The sequence below is a fragment of the Lampetra fluviatilis genome, chromosome 17 (assembly GCF_964198595.1).
Source record: "Lampetra fluviatilis chromosome 17, kcLamFluv1.1, whole genome shotgun sequence".
Classification (NCBI taxonomy): Eukaryota; Metazoa; Chordata; class Hyperoartia; order Petromyzontiformes; family Petromyzontidae; genus Lampetra; species Lampetra fluviatilis.
Genome location: NC_136291.1, coordinates 10,461,599 through 10,478,137, shown reverse-complemented (window position 1 = coordinate 10,478,137; position 16,539 = coordinate 10,461,599).

Below are 16,539 nucleotides of genomic sequence, written 5' to 3'. Positions count from 1 at the left end.
CGAGACTGGGCAGCGTGGAAGAGTAGGCCAAATACCCTCAAGGAGAGGGGGGGGGGCAAGAAGGAATTTGGCCCCTTGGATTGCAGCGCCGTAACCACGGTGGCTCACAGTGGGCACAACGCAAAACGGCGAAACACGTGTGCGGCAGCAATTACCTCCCCCATCAGTGGCACCGAGCCAAAGGTGGAAACTCCACATTACTATGGGTGGGATCGGGTGAAGAAAGTATTGCAATAAAAAGTATCCGAGATAGGCTTCGTGCTTAAGCCACTCGGCAGATTGTGATTGTTGGTGGGAACAGAAGACCTCTATTTTTAGGTACGACAATTAAACATCGGCATGAAGGGTAAACATTCGCGGAAGAGTTTTTTTTGGTTGCAACTCATTAACGAGGTGGCTTTCGTTCGCACCATTGACTCCGATGCGTTGCAGTGTGAGGCGACACATCCACGAAGGTGCACACTGCCCCAAGTGCAGGATCAAGAACACCGCCACACCTCTATCCCCTTTGGGCTGGCAGGCCTCCGTCCCAACGCATCCTTCCCACCGCCGCCGTTCGCGCGCACAGCGCGAACAGAAAATGGGCTTTCACCTAAGATTCAATAAAACCCACAAAGCTCCTAACCATTGTGTGTAGATGCGTGTGTGAGAAGTTCCATGGTAGGAGAGGGCGGTGGAGGGGGGGGGGGTAAACAACCTTGGACATTCATAATGGAAATGTTTAAAAAAATTAATCGTGAACATGACGTGTGTAGGATGGGGGCACCTCCGATTAGCACGGCTGGCTACGTACGGTGCGACAGAAGTTCAAGTTACGTACATACATGCGACATAGAACAGGGTGGGTCACCGAGACGGACATCGGAATGGCACCCAGAAGTTGGTGACCAAGGGCAGAACCTGAAGCCAGACGATGGTGTTGATGATAGTTTTGAGACTGTAAAAGTGGTCCTTGGATGCCAGTGTGACCTGTCCAGCAGTTGAGGGCACGAGCAGGAAGAAGTGGTAACGGTTCAAAGTGAAAAAGATTCCCTGCTCAAATGGCCACTGCGTCGGTATCCATCGCCTGCTTGCACGTAGCATCAAGCCAGTGGTGCAAATTCCCCATTACTATGACAGCAGAGTGTCTGTTCATTAGAACACTGTTGACATCCCCACGAAGGTGGTACTAATTTTACCGAACCCAGAGGGTTCGGTAAGTCAATGCGTGGTTCAATTGAAAATTCGTTGGTCACAATGACCTTTTGACCTCCACCACACACCAGCTTCATATTTTGTTCCACCGTGAACTGTTTCGCATGAACCCGAGGGTGAACGGGACCTCATTAGAGAAATTCCACTCGGCTGAATCGTATCTTTGTAATGGAAGTGACTTCAACGGCGTAATGCGACCTGTCAGAATCGTGCTTGCTACACTCACTGCCTTCCTCGGGCAGCTCGGAGCCGCCTTGTCTAATGCATTCGAACAAAGGGTCCTGTTGACTGGTTCACCTTTCAACAACATCGATTGCTTCGCTGCGAATGCATTAAATAAATTGCAAAGATACATTTTTACACAAATTTAGTGGCCGTTGGCCATCATGAAAGAGACGCGGTCTCCATTTCCAAGCTCTTAAAGCCTGGCCTGAATACAAGAAACACGTTCACTCTTATCCAGTACAACAGCGACATTGATTCGTAATTGCAAGATTTTTTTTTTGGTCAGATCGCCGCACGAGTAAAATACCAATGTGTGTGTGTGTGTCGCACGCTCTCCTTCACCCGAAGCGCAGCCAAACGAAGGAAGTTGTCGCGCGAACAGACGATCTGTCGCCGCGTCAGCTGCTCGCCCGTGTGTTAGGGACAGTGGCCTCGTGACGACGCTCAGGCGGGGCTCCCACCATCGAATTTCTCTCGCACGGTCCCCCCCCCACCCAAGCTATGATACATCGCGGCTCGTCTTGCCCTGAGCACATAGTCGCCGCGCTCACGGTCTCGAACACTTAACGCTGCAGGGGCGCGCTGCGTCTTCGCAAGACGCAGCCGTTACAGCTCCGTAGGTTAACCTCTCTTTGCAATGTAATTGTTGAAAACGTATCTCGTGGTGGTTGTCAAGGGGGCCCCAACTCGTAGCTTTGGCCACCAGGGTGGGAGGGGGGGCAAGGCACCCCCCCTCCCCCCCACACTCGCGACGCTACTGAATTGGAGAGCAATCCACAACAATCAATTACGAACCGTAACATTGGCGGAGAAAGCCTTCCTGCGTGGGTGTTATTGAGATTATTGACATTATTTTTCTGCTATAAATATCCAAGTGATGAGACACTGTTGAGCTATCATTTGCGGCCAGGTCGCTTGTGGATAAACAGTGAATACCTCAGTGGGCTTTGTCCGGTATGATGGGGCTGGCTGAGTTGTATTTGTGTGTGTTTGGGTGGTTTGTTTACCTTTATTCTACTGTGCACTCCTCATCGTGTTTGTGTTGTTTGTTGTTGTCACGTTCTTACCCGCGTCTGTGAAAAAGAGCTTCATAGCTCATCGGATTCCTCCACTATAAATAAATATTCATACACTGAAATGTGCGACGGTGCCGATTGTCGCTGGCCGCTTGTGTGTTTGTTTTTCTCTTATCCTCTGGGCCTGTGCTCAGCGGCGGCCGTGATGAACGAGACGACGCCAACCCGGGCGAGCATCGCCCGCGCGCACGGCGGCGATCGCTGCCCAGGGGACGCCCGATGGCCGAAGCCTCGCGGAAGCGGGAAGCCACAAATTGTGATTGCTGCTCAAGCCCAATTAAGCCCGCGCGCGTTTAGCGTTGACACGCGCGCAGGTTGTTGCGTTCCGAGCGGTGGTGCCACAAATCCACGGGGGGAAATGTTGACAGCGCGCGAACACGGTGGGCGGGGGGCTAGGAGGGGGGGCGGGGGCTGGGGGGGCTGGGTGGGCTGGGGAGGGGCCGAGGGGTGGGGGGCGGGGGTGCTGGGTTTGCCGGGGGGGGGGTGCTGACTGGGGGGGCTGGGGGTGCTGGGGGGGGGCTGGCTTGGGGGGGGGGCTGGGGGGGGACTTCCCACGAGCTCGTTTGTAACGGCACGGCTCGCGGTCATTATCCCCGCTCATGATGAACACCGTCTGCTTTTGCTTCTCCTAACGCCGCTCTGAGTCATCAAGAGATCAGTTATTTCCCTGCCCTTCTAACGCGGGGCAATCGCAAATTAATTGCAATGGTCATGTGTTCAGGTTTTCTACACCCCAACGCAAGCACGTGCATGAACAAAGGTACCCCGCGTATCGCCTAAACAGCCTTCACGGGTGGCTCGCTTCGTGCGAGCCATCGAACGAAGGCCAGGGCGAGATACACGAGGGGCTGGGTGGCCAGCACCACGCCCGGTCGCATGTTGTTGTTCCTAAAGGCCATGGTTAACGGTGCTCATTTGAGCAGAGGTGTGGACTCGAGTCATGTGACTTGGACTCGAGTCAGACTCGAGTCATGAATTTGATGACTTGCGACTCGACTTGGACTTGCATAACAATGACTTTGTCCCACCTATGAGATGTGGACTCGAGTCATGTGACTTGGACTCGAGTCAGACTCGAGTCATGAATTTGATGACTTGCGACTCGACTTGGACTTGCATAACAATGACTTTGTCCCACCTCTGCATTTGAGGCTCAGTTGACCTAGGGGAGGCGCAGAACCGGTTCAACTAATCGCCACCGGTGTTGATCATGAGCGGACATCGAAACTCGGGTGGTTACTCGATTCATCGCGCAGAGCACTGACCGCGAGAATACCGCTCCCCACACACAAATACATAAATAACAACAACCGCCATTCGCCACTAAGTGGCGGTGACGTCACCACGACGCTTGTGCCAGGCCATGTGCACCTTGAGGCCACGTGAAGTGTCGAAAGCCGCTGGCAGGAGGTCACGGGGCAGACCCAGGTGCCACGGGTCGACTGACCGAGATGACCGAGATGACTGGCTGATGCACCACCTGTGCCCCCTACTGTACCAACTTGCTGTGCTTTAGCCACCCGGCGCTCTGCTCGTTGTCGTGAGCGTCGCTCCTCCGCCCTCCGTTGTTGTTGGAGGGCGACTGCCTCCAACTGCCCAGTAGCGTCCTTCACGAGCCTCCTCCACTGAGGCCGATCTTGACACCGCTGGTACCAGTCATCGGCAAGTCCACTCAGCTCCACGTCCTCCTGTACCACATCACTCCATCTCTTCTCTAGCCCGTGCCTTGCCCGTTTAGCCCCCTCGATCCGGCCGAACAAAAGCTGTTTAGGCATGCGGTGGCTGGGCATGCGGGCTACATGACCCAGCCAACGCAGCCTTGCCTGCCGGAGGAGCTCACTGATGGGACCTTGCCCAGATCTTTCAAGGACTTGTGAGCTCCTCACACAATCCAGCCTGGTTAAACCCAGGATGGATCGTAGGCAGGCCAGCCTAAATGTTTCCAACCGGCGAAGATGCTCCACTAGGGGGGTCCACGTTTCGCAAGCGTAGAGAAGGGAGGGAATGACCGTGGCCGAGAAGACCTGAAGCTTCGTGCGGAGCGACAGACCAGGTAGCTTCCACACAGCGTTACGCAACCGATGAAAAGATTTTGCCGCTCCACTGATTCGGAGTGAGACCTCTGCTGATAAACTGGAGCCGGTCATAAGCACACTGCCCAGGTATGGGAAACTCTCCACTCTCTCCACAACTGCCCCATCATACATAAATACGCACTTGCCAACACACACACACACGCACACACACACAAACACACGCACACACACGCACACACACACACAAACACACGCACACACACACGCGCACACACACACAAACACACGCACACACACACACGCACACATGCACACACACACAGTACTCATGGGGTGATGGCGTTGTCTGGCGGTGGTAGCGCGTTCACCGCTCGCTGCAGAGGTTCGCGGTTCGAACCAGACAGGCCGCCTCGGCTAATACTGCGAGTTTATTGACCCGTAAAACCCGCGCCGTCTGCTTCACAGAGAACGGCAATGATCCCATGACGTAATTTCAAAATAATAGGCCATCGTGTACGGGCGTTATGGTCTAAATTTGCCACGTTAAAAAAACATTGCTTTCAATGTGGATTGCAGTACTGTAACCATAGCAACAACGTGCCCGGACTTCTAAACTACTGCTGCAGACTGTGCGAAAGACATCAACGTCCTTCGTGTGAGCCTCGCGCAATAATGACGCTGAGGAAATAATGAACGGTAAACATATGCGTCATTAATTTACCGGCCCAAAGATTGGATTTCTTTTTTAAAGGCACGGGGTGGTGGAGGGGGGTGGAGGGGTTCACGGTGAACGTGTTTATCCATCTCAGTTCAGCGACGACGACAGCGTGGGAATGAAGTTAATAAAACAATTTGAACAGCATAACAAAGAGGGCTGCATCGTGGGGCTAAATATAAGCGTGTGCGCGTGCGTGTGAGAGAGCGCGATAGAAATCGCATGCTGCAAGTTCACCGAACAAGACTGGGAAACAACGGAGTGTGCATACCTTAGAAGCTTGTGGGAATCATTGAAGGTTGGCCAGCATAGTGATAGCGAAGGAGTAAAGAAAGGAGCAAGGTCGGGAGGGAGTGCTTTTGGAAAATTAAATTTTGACTGTTGAAGAGAACACCAACAACGCCTTCGCCGAGTGCCGTATCGCCTGCTGATAAAGGTTCACCTAGAGGCACGGAGAGATGCCGCGTGCTCGGAATGAAACGGAGAGAATTAAAGGAGCACCGCCTACGTTGGAGAACAAATTAAAACATGATGTTGACTTTTGAAAGAGAAGAATAAGAAGAAAAAATTGAGTTTTTATTGGGCTTGCGCGACATTTCCAAGAATATATGATAATGGACTGGTGTAAGAATGGCAGGGCAAATTAGAGAACATGTCCAAGACGATGGGGTGATTACATTCTTGCGCGTGATGGCAAATGTTAAAGGAGTTGAATGCCAATGAATGTGGAGGTCTGCTGGCCACGAGTGGCGTTCGGGAGAGAGTTGGTGTCGTTTTGCGATTCCTCCTCCTACTCCATTGAATGAGCGCAGACTACCGTGGTTTTACTCTGTGGTTCTTTCGGTAAAGTCACGTATAAAGATAAAATAATACATTAATTATTAGCATACTACGACGTTTCGATTGCAACACAAGCAATCATCAGGTATAAAATAAATAGCAACAAAAATCTAACCAGAAAACTATAGACAGACATATAAACAGGCAGATATCACAAAGATACATAGAGAGAGAACACACATCGGCACACAGAGAGAGAACGTCTCTGTGACGAGGCCTTAAATAGAGAGAGGGGGCGGGGGCGGAGAGAGGGAGGGGTTAGAGAAAATTTAGCATGTCAATGAGTAGGACGACGCGTGGTAAGGTACGCAAGCTTGAAAATTAGGAGAACGGGAGAGAGACACACTAAATTAAATAACCTAGCAAAATATCTAAATGTAATGTAATGCAACACAGAGAGTCGGTCAACACACAATTCACGCATAGCCTGGTACCGTGGGTTTACTGCGTGGCCCATAGTTTGTGTTGCATGGCCAGAGTCGCATTGTTGCTTGCCTTTAATAGTTCTACACACTCATGAAGGAGATGTCTGTTGATGTTCTGATTCGTCTGATGGCTGTGGCCAGTCTGTTCGAGGAGAATCGTCCAAGCAATTGCGATGTCTGAGTATCGATTGAAGTGTTTATTTGTGGAAATCGGCGTGGTTCTGTTCTCCAGCGTCTCTCCTGGATCTGGGTGGGATTCTAGGACGCTGCAAGCCACGCGATCCCAGCAGGAAGGGGGGGGGTGTCGGGATTTCAGTTGGTGGCGAGGTGGAATGTTGAGGTTTTGGTTGATGGGTCGGTTGTCGCTGGCAAGACAACGCGTCGACGACTTCCCGTGCAGTTTGCCCGTCTCGGTGGATGTTTGGAAGCAGAGATGTTCGCCGGAATAGCGAGCCAGGGGAGATTGGTGTCGGTTTCGTTGTTCCGGGTTATTTATCTCACCGTGCATCCATCGGTTTTGCGTACGAGCTCCCAGACCGGGCTGGCGCGCAGTGACTCTGCCAGGTCGACGGAGTGATGAGATCGACTCGTGCGCAGGAGCGAGAGGGACCGTGGCATGCAGGACCACGAGCGATGGAAAAAGTCGTGGGGTGGCCTTCACCGAGCAGTGGATAGAAAATGGCGAATGACGACGTGACCAAGCAGAGGGCCAGCATGGGTACAGATATGAATCGTGACCAAGAATTAACACGAGGTGGCCAGGCTCATAGTACTGTGCGCACCTGCTCGTAAGCAGCTGTAACACCACTCCTACACACACGACAATGCATCAATTTCCCGTAATGCGATGTGAAATTTAAGCTCTGCTATGCGGTTTCAACAGTTACTCTTACGCTGTTGTTTTATGCAATTTAAAAAAATATATAATTCATGAACCATCGCATTGCTGGACATGTATATGTGTACGTATGTTGAACTTCTTTCGCACCATACATCATCTCAATGCGACCACACAGGGACGTCTCGGGGCTCCTGGAGGGCCAGCGCACTCGGCCTGGGGGGAGAAAATCCACCTACGGCCCCCTTATCATCTCTTCCTACTGTATGAGAAATAGTTTTGTCTATATCCCACTCATGAATTGTCTGAAAACATCTTAATATAAAGAGGAACACAGAGCTTGGACAATTGTTGCCGCCGGCTTACCGCCTGGCTGCCTTCCAGCTGATCTGTGGTTCCTCGGCGATTGCGAGATGCAATTTGTATGAACGACGATGCTATATGAAACGGAATACTATTATAATTTATAATTAAGCTTACGTAAGAACCTTTTTGAGCCAGCGTGTCCACAGAGGTCACATAGGCTTCAGCCCGCATGGACACAGAGGCTGCCACAAAGGCATGTCTTGTACGTGTGTAAGTTGATACAACAAAATATAAAAGGCAGCAATGTGTTGTTGGGCGATGCCTCTTCATCGTCGCACAAACACCGGGCGGTGTGTTCGTGTGTATGTTGAACTTCTTTAGCACCGTACGTAGCCAACCGTGCGAGTCATCTTTTGCCTCAACCCAGCGAGGGCCCTTCAGCCGTACTTCTCTTTTTTTACGAGGGACAATCCGTAGGCGAGTCCACCCGAGGCAGGGAGGGAAGGATGCGAAGCCGACCCTCTGGGACCGAAATACTTCTTGGACTCTCAGGCCTTTGATGGGTATGGCCCACCGAGTGATCGAGTGGTGGTAACTGTGCCGATTTACAAAAAAGCACCCGGGACCCGATCTCGTCTGCCTCTTTAATAATTTTTATTCCAAAAGGTGCCCTCAATAATTGCACGATGTATATGCTGTATATTGGACACGACTTATAATGCTGTTTTTTTCCAAGTGCGTCACTCCAACAATTATTTTATTCTGTTCAGCATAATGTGGTGCGTGATCTTTGTGCTGCTCATGTTTGAATATTTAAGTAACAAGCGTCGTGAAGCGTTTAATACATGCAATGTGTAAACAGAAACTGTATTTTTAAGGCCTTCATAAACCCCTTTTGAAGAGGACAAGGGTCAATGTCAGTTTCAAAAGATGTATGTTTGATGCAGCAGTAATGAATGAATGCCTGTATGGGTTAAAGAGCCAGACATTAAGAATGGGTCGATATGGGTATCATTATATATATCGAGTACACATTTTTCGGTGTATAGGATTCTAGGAATGTCACCACAAGCACTTTGAAAGCCTGGATCAGAATCGGAGTGGCACCCAGGTGTCAGCCACCAAGAGGAAGACGAAACCCCAGACGAGACTGCATGGGCGAATCTCAGAGGTCAAGTGTCAACTGTGAAAGTTGCTGAATTTGACGGAAGCGATGACGATGTTTGGCAGCATCTAAGGCATTAGCCTATAATACATATTGATTGATATTTCCTATAAAAGCAGGAGGTATACATTTAGACAAAAATCAATTAATGCCATCCTGGATGCTAAGCACGGTGTGTGAGTGTGGGTGGGGAGGGGGTAGGGGTATGAATTAAGAGGCACTTACACTGGATGCGTGATTGTAGCATTGAGCCTCTGGCCGCTAATGCGCGCATAACATTGACTGCTAACAGCTTGCACAGGAAGCATTCTCAGCCCACGCCCAACGCAGCCCGAACAGCTCGCACAGAAACAGGTTGGCCTGTTTTACAAAATACTCATCCCAAGTCAGATGCGAGTGTGTCTCCCTGGGGCAGTGCACAGCTCCGTCAGTGCCCCCCCCCCCCGCCAAATTCCACATTACAAAGCCAAGCGACCAGCGTGTCCATAGGAAGAGCTTCCCATAAGATGCTGCAAATTTTTCGGATGTCGATTTTGTGCTGAATTTTCAAAAAAATATTCCAAGTAAAAATAAATAAACCAGAGTTCGATCTCCTGTAGTCAATGCTTTATTTAGCATCAGTTGATTGTGCGAGAGCTAAACGGGCTGTTACATGGCAGCACGCTGAGAAGGCTTTGGCCTGGGGACATCTTATTCCTGCAGTAGATATTCGCGGCTGCTGACGATGGTTATGATGCAAATAAATAATAAACGTGAGGTGAGTCAACTCCCAACCAGGTTTTGAGCTTGCGGCCTTCCAACTGATTATTTACAGTGTGTGTCTGCTGCTATCAATTTCCACACGATAAGCCAATTCGTTGAGCTATCATTTGTGACCAGGTCGCTTTTGAAAAATAAGCTAATAGCTCATTGGGCTTTACCTGATAAAAAAAAAAATCATTTTCTTACCTTACCTATTCTTTGCACTCATAACGTTTTTTGTATTGTTTTTGTTGTTGTTGTTACTTGCTGACCCGCCCCGACTGGATATCTGTGGGAAATAGCTTTATAGCTCATCGGATTCATCCAATACAAATACATATTCTGATTCTGATGTTGAACTCCTTTCGTACCATGCGTAGCCAACCGTGCTAATCGGAGGTGCGGACCACAGCACTCACTGGTCAGATAATAATAGTTCTAACAAAATAAAAAAATGTATGCAGGAAACCCCGACGGGCTGTATAGACTATGCAATTTCGGAATAAACATTGGATGCAACCCTGTGGCGACCAATGAATTGCCTGACCGTTGCATCGTTCCTGCAAAGTGCAATCGGTTGCTAGGCTCTATTGTTTACAACGAGGCTTGATAACAATCCGATATTCATCAAATCAGCGAGCTCGTCCACGTGACCATGTAGCCACTGCCTGTATGTCAGCGTGCGTGTGTGTAGACGGATGGCAATTCGTGTTTGGTTCGAGGCCACGGCTGACATCAGCGCTGGCCATATCTGAAATGGTCCCGCACCTCCCCGAGATTGACTCAGCCTTAAACGGGGAAGCTGGTGTGTTGTGTAAACATCAACTATCGAGACGGAGTTTGTGGATGGTGGGGGACATGTTTAAGAGACTTTCAATTAAATGTTGATTTCTAACTTCTCCCGATTAATTTGGCTGCTGTTATTGATACATGGGGGGGCGACCCTGGATGATCAACGTGCTTTTTATTTTTTTCAGATCGCAATGGGTGACTTGATAGTTGACCTCGAACAACATTCGAGGCGACACTCTGTAATAGGCTTCTCAGAGTCGTTTGTATGTGTGCAGATTGTGTATGTTGAACTTATTTCGCACCGTACGTAGCCAACCGCAATCGTGCAAGCGTACAGGGTGGCCACAGAGCCCCCCTTTTGCATGAAAACCTGCACGATAGATGTCACCTCGAATCGAACACCTCCGTGTGTCGCCCTCTCAGCACACGGCTGGATCCGTGCCCACGTCCTCCTGGACAGATTCTTCCAAGTGGATGATGGCTGCGTAACTGGACGAGCAGTTTCGCACAAGCTGTCTTGAGTTCCTCAATGTTTGTCAATCTTACGTACGTGTGTATGTTGAACTTATTTCATAAGTGTGAAGTAAGCCCCTTGATAACTCCTGAAAGGGAATTCTCCTAGAAGATGGATTGTTGTTATAACTGTATTATCTGACCGGACGATGCTGTGCTCAGAGCACATAACTCACAGTTGCAAGGCCGCGACATTGATCGATTGAAGCTCAACTCTTGGTTGGTTGACTGACACCATGTTTATTACTTATTTTCATAGTAGTCATCACTGTCAGAAGCAGCGGATATCTATCCACTGCTGGCTTCCCAGGCCGCCACCGTCTCTCATAGTCTAGCCAATTGTAGCGTGTTGTTTGCAGGCCTGGGCCTCGGGGCAGCCACGTCAGACCCTCTCCCAATCCATCGTCTGCTGAATTCCAGATTCAAATACTCCCAAACTACAAGAGGGGCATCATGCACCGGAGCCCCATAATGTAAAGGGCCTCTGTGGCACCTTGACTTTGTGGCACCTTGACTTTGTGGCACCTTGATCTGTTCCGTGACCTCCTGCCAGCGAGCCTTTCCACGTGGCCTCAAAGTGCACACAGCCTGGCACAAGCGCCGTGGTGTTGCCATCACCAACTTCGCGGCGAACGGCGATTGCACACGATTGCATTGCACACGGTTGCACAGCGTTTCACCTCGTACGAACTGCTTGCAATTCATGTTGACCAATCCAGTGTAGTCCGATCGTACCCTCAGCAAGCGTACCAAAGATTGCACGGTGCGTCTAAGCCTTTAGGAAAGTTTAATCAATATCCTAACGAGTATTTCATGCAACTTTGTTTGTCTGTGTCAACCGAGAGGAGACCCAGGGCAGGTGCAGATCGCAACTGCCACTTTGTGTTGTGCGTCCGCACCAACCGTGGGGTATTGACCTTGGGTGACCGGCACTCGAGTACGTACAGAGAGATTATATATATACGACCACTCCCCACACGCAACAACAACAATAATCATTTACAATTATAAAGCGACCCTTAAACAATCGTTTCCAGGGCGCTATGAATGTGTAATGACAATAGAGCTTGCATGCGGTGCGAGGGGACTAGTGGCCACGGGAGGTAATGACAAGGGAGTCAGTTGTGAGTGCGAAGGGACTGGTGGCCACGTGAGGTAATGACAGGGGAGTCAGTTGTGAGTGGGAAAGGACTGGTGGCCACGGGAGGTAATGACAAGGGAGTCAGTTGTGAGTGCGAAGGGACTGGTGGCCACGGGAGGTAATGACAGGGGGGTCAGTTGTGAGTGCGAAGGGACTGGTGGCCACGGGAGGTAATGACAGGGGAGTCAGTTGTGAGTGCGAAGGGACTGGTGGCCATGGGAGGTAATGATAGGGGAGTCAGTTGTGAGTGCGAAGGGACTGGTGGCCACGTGAGGTAATGACAGGGGAGTCAGTTGTGAGTGCGAAGGGACTGGTGGCCACGGGAGGTAATGACAGGGGAGTCAGTTGTGAGTGTGAAGGGACTGGTGGCCACGGGAGGTAATGACAGGGGAGTCAGTTGTGAGTGCGAAGGGACTGGTGGCCACGGGAGGTAATGACAGGGGAGTCAGTTGTGAGTGGGAAAGGACTGGTGGCCACGGGAGGTAATGACAGGGGAGTCAGTTGTGAGTGTGAAGGGACTGGTGGCCACGGGAGGTAATGACAGGGGGGTCAGTTGTGAGTGCGAAGGGACTGGTGGCCACGGGAGGTAATGACAGGGGAGTCAGTTGTGAGTGTGAAGGGACTGGTGGCCACGGGAGGTAATGACAGGGGAGTCAGTTGTGAGTGCGAAGGGACTGGTGGCTACGAGAATGATCGAGAAGGGGGGGCGTGGCCTCGTGTTGGTATACAAAAGGGAAATGCCCGGGAGATTCGGGGCTGTTGCAGTGGGGGTCTCCGCCTGACGTAAAGTGAACGTGCCTTCAATAAAGTGCCATCTCAAGAGAAGTGTGTCAAGTCGTCATTACACATGGAAAGGCAGAAACAATTTAACATTGACCAGTTAAAAAGCGAGAAAGACGTTTGAAAATAAGTCAAGAGAGAGGGCCATTTTACACAGGTATATTTTCAGTCGAGATTTGAAGATGTGTGTCTCGGAAGTCCCCTGACTTCGAAGGGGCAACGAGTTCCAGAGTTAAGTTGGCTGCAGTTGTAAAGGCGCTGTCACCCGCCGAGTGTGACGCCTCGAGACAGTGGTGACGGTGAGCAATGCACAATCTGAGGATCTTAACGATCTCGATGGAATATTCGTGGCTGAAGGAGGTCATGAATACAGGGAGGAGCAAGTCCATTTAATACCGCAGAGTAACCCTCGTACAACGAAATTCTTTCAAATTTCCAAGATCGATGGTTTCTGTTTACATATAAAACAGAACACAAGGAAAAATCGCGAGAGCTTCCCAATGCCTCGTGCGCTTCGTACACAAATGCGAGCCTCACGTGGAGCAGTTTTCTTTTTTCATTCCCGGTTTTGGCGGAGGGAATCGTTCACAAGAGCGGAACACTTTGGGCCACGCTTCAATGCTCCGCACGCGAAAACGCCCGAGGCGGTGCGTTCATCGAGCACGAGTCGAACGCGGTGTCACTTTTGCAAGCTATGTTCACTTTAGCCGCTAGTAATCCATACCTTAGTTCTAGACCGTTGTGTTGCGATTTCTATTTTGTGTATATCCATACCTGTCAACCCCTTATCAGTGCCATTCTTATTCCGGACCGATTCAGACCTTATTGGTCACCCCGTGCCCCTTATATATCTCAACGTTAATCCTACAAAGTTCCATTACAAGGGAAAAACACAGACAAACAAATGTGCCCATATTGAAACGGTTGAACGCCATACCGACCTGAAAACTCAATTTCCCTGTACAAGAATACGGGGTAAACCGTATGGGTTGACAGGTATGTATATCTCGGTAGTGGTGCGCATAACACGGGGAGATTGAGAGGAAGTCGTGAGTGGTTGTTTTGCACTAGCAGGGTGGGTTTTTAATGAACTCTGTAAACCAATTTGGAGGAATACAGGGTCTCCTCTACTTACGAACGAGTTAGGTTCCAGAAGACTGTTCGCGACTTGATTTGCTCGCAAATCCAACTTTACTCTCTTTAGATTCCACACATGTTGTACGGCATGTACACTAAACACGGGGAATGGCTTTAAAAGTTCTATAATCTCCTGCAGATGTCGATGCCACTGGTTCTTCATGTTCTGCAGATGTAGATGCCTCTGGTTCTTCATGTTCTGCAGATGTAGATGGCACTGGTTCATGTTCTTCAGATGTAGATGCTAATACCCTTTGGTGCGAGTGTTTCCTCTCTACTCTCTTTTAACTTACCAAGAGATGACTGCACAGTTGCTCTAGTCTGCTCTTCACAAATCAACTTGTAACGGGCAATATCATCGTGAACAGTTGCAACTGGACAAACGGACAGGTTTAATCGTATCTCAGAAAGTTCGGAAGTCGAATTTTCCGAAAGAGGAGTCCCTGTACAGATATGTAGGTGTATTGAGATGGCTGTATTGATAGACGAGGTGTATTAATGGCTCAATACAGCCTTCCCCCACACCTCGCTGTTGGCTGTGTATGGTGCGAAGGAAGTTCAACGTACATACATGTTGGGAGTCACAAAGCATCACTTTGTGGGTGACAACAGGACTTGAAAGGAAGCGGAAATGTCCATGGGTAGGGAATGTGTGCAGAATGGAGGGCCAGGTTGCCGTGGCATTCAGAAGTCGGTGACCAAAAGAGAAACCGAGAGGTAGACGGTGACCATGAGACTTAAGGGGCAATTTGAGATGCATTTTCAAGTTTCGACTGAACAACTTCGGGATCTGGCAGGCAGACGGAAGCAATGGCGAGGTGTAGTGGCGGTGGGCGTCAACAACGTTGGCCGTCATAACCTCGATGAACTTGATCTCAAAAACTCCAATGGCGTTTTTGGATCGCGTTGCGGGCGAGGTGAGATTTAAAACGGCGAAGCGTGCATCACTTAAGTGGAGCCCCACACTGCAGCATCAGCAGGATTAACTACGGCGATCAATTCCCATTACGGCGCCGCTGGGGTCTACCCCCCCCCCACCTCCCCCCACCTTTAGCCGGGATCGATAATCCTTCAGCATTCGAGTGTTGCCCGTGCCTGCCTGCCTGCCTGCGCAAGGCACATGCCATGCTGCAACCACACCGAGCTCCAAGCCAAAGTTGTATAAGGTCCTAAGTGCACCGACTGGCAAAGACGTTTGCCTGTTTGCGAAAAGGCTGGGGCGGGGAAATCAATTTCAGCCGCGAGACACAAAACCAAGAAACATTTTGTGCACGGACAGCTTCCCACAGACTGCCGCGTGAGGCCAAATTTTCCAGGATCGGTGGGGCTCAGAGCTCTGCTCCAGGAGGGACAGGTTATTGCAGTGTTTGGCAATTTTTGAGGGATCAAAGCGAGTTTTGTCAGCGGCGTCGCCCGGACAGCTAGGGAGATCGGTCAACAGCGTGTCACGATTCAATCGCACGTCTCGCGATGGCGAAAATAACCGGCGCCTCCGTCTCCACCAACGTGGCTGGGGTGGTGCCGTGAGAGCACTCACACCCCACCATCGGAGCGCTCACACCCCACCATCGGAGCGCTCACATCCCAACAGTTCAGTCCCTGCTTGGGATCAACTCGGTTCATTCTCCCTTCAGAGTTTGGTGATATACTTCTGATAAAAACCCGACTGAAGAGTTTCTTAGCTCACAGGGTACTTCAAAATACACTGAAACATAGAACATAAACAGTCGTATTGAAATAATTCATTTTAACTGGAGGCATTTCGCTATTCTTATGACTTTCATCAGCATGTGACGATGTCATAACGACTCAATATCTGAGCTAAAATCATGAGCGAATAATCGTCTTCGTTAATTTAAGATTACGTGCAACCGATATGTGGTTACATTAAAACTCATAGCAAAGCAATAGTGAGAGAAAAAAACTCAGAATAAGCGACGGTAAAAACAGGAGAAAAAAATCAATGGTTGAATTGAATATCAACCCTGAACCGTGATAATTCATCAATTTGACAAGAGGGTGAGAATCATTAGACCAATAGTTGTTAACATCGATTCTATTGTTGATATAATCCTCCTGCTAAATCTGCACACATACAAAAATGTGGCATTTGAATGTGTGATTGAATACATGATTACAAATGGTTACACATTGACGAGTTAACATCGATTCTATTGTTGATATAATTCTGCTAAATCTGCACACATACAAAAATGTGACATTTGAATGTGTGAATTAATACATGATACAAATGGTTACACATTGATGAGAACATTATTCTACATGCGGAAATGAGCATAACTAATATCTCTCGCACGTACACACACGGCACATCACATACCTTCCAAACAATGAAGCATGCATTGAGCAAAGCGGAGGGAAACGGAGCTTGAATTTTGATGCGGAGCTAATTTGTAGGTGTGTAGTGTTCTACATCAAAATACCCGTGACGGCTAACCACGACTGTTAACCACCATCACGTTACAACGCACTTAATCCATCCGAGATTATTGATTTAATGTAATCGTGCAAGATTATTTTGCAGCGCATTGAAGACAAGTTCAATAAACGTTACGTAAACATTTTTACAAGTAGAATGTTTTTATTTGATTAAG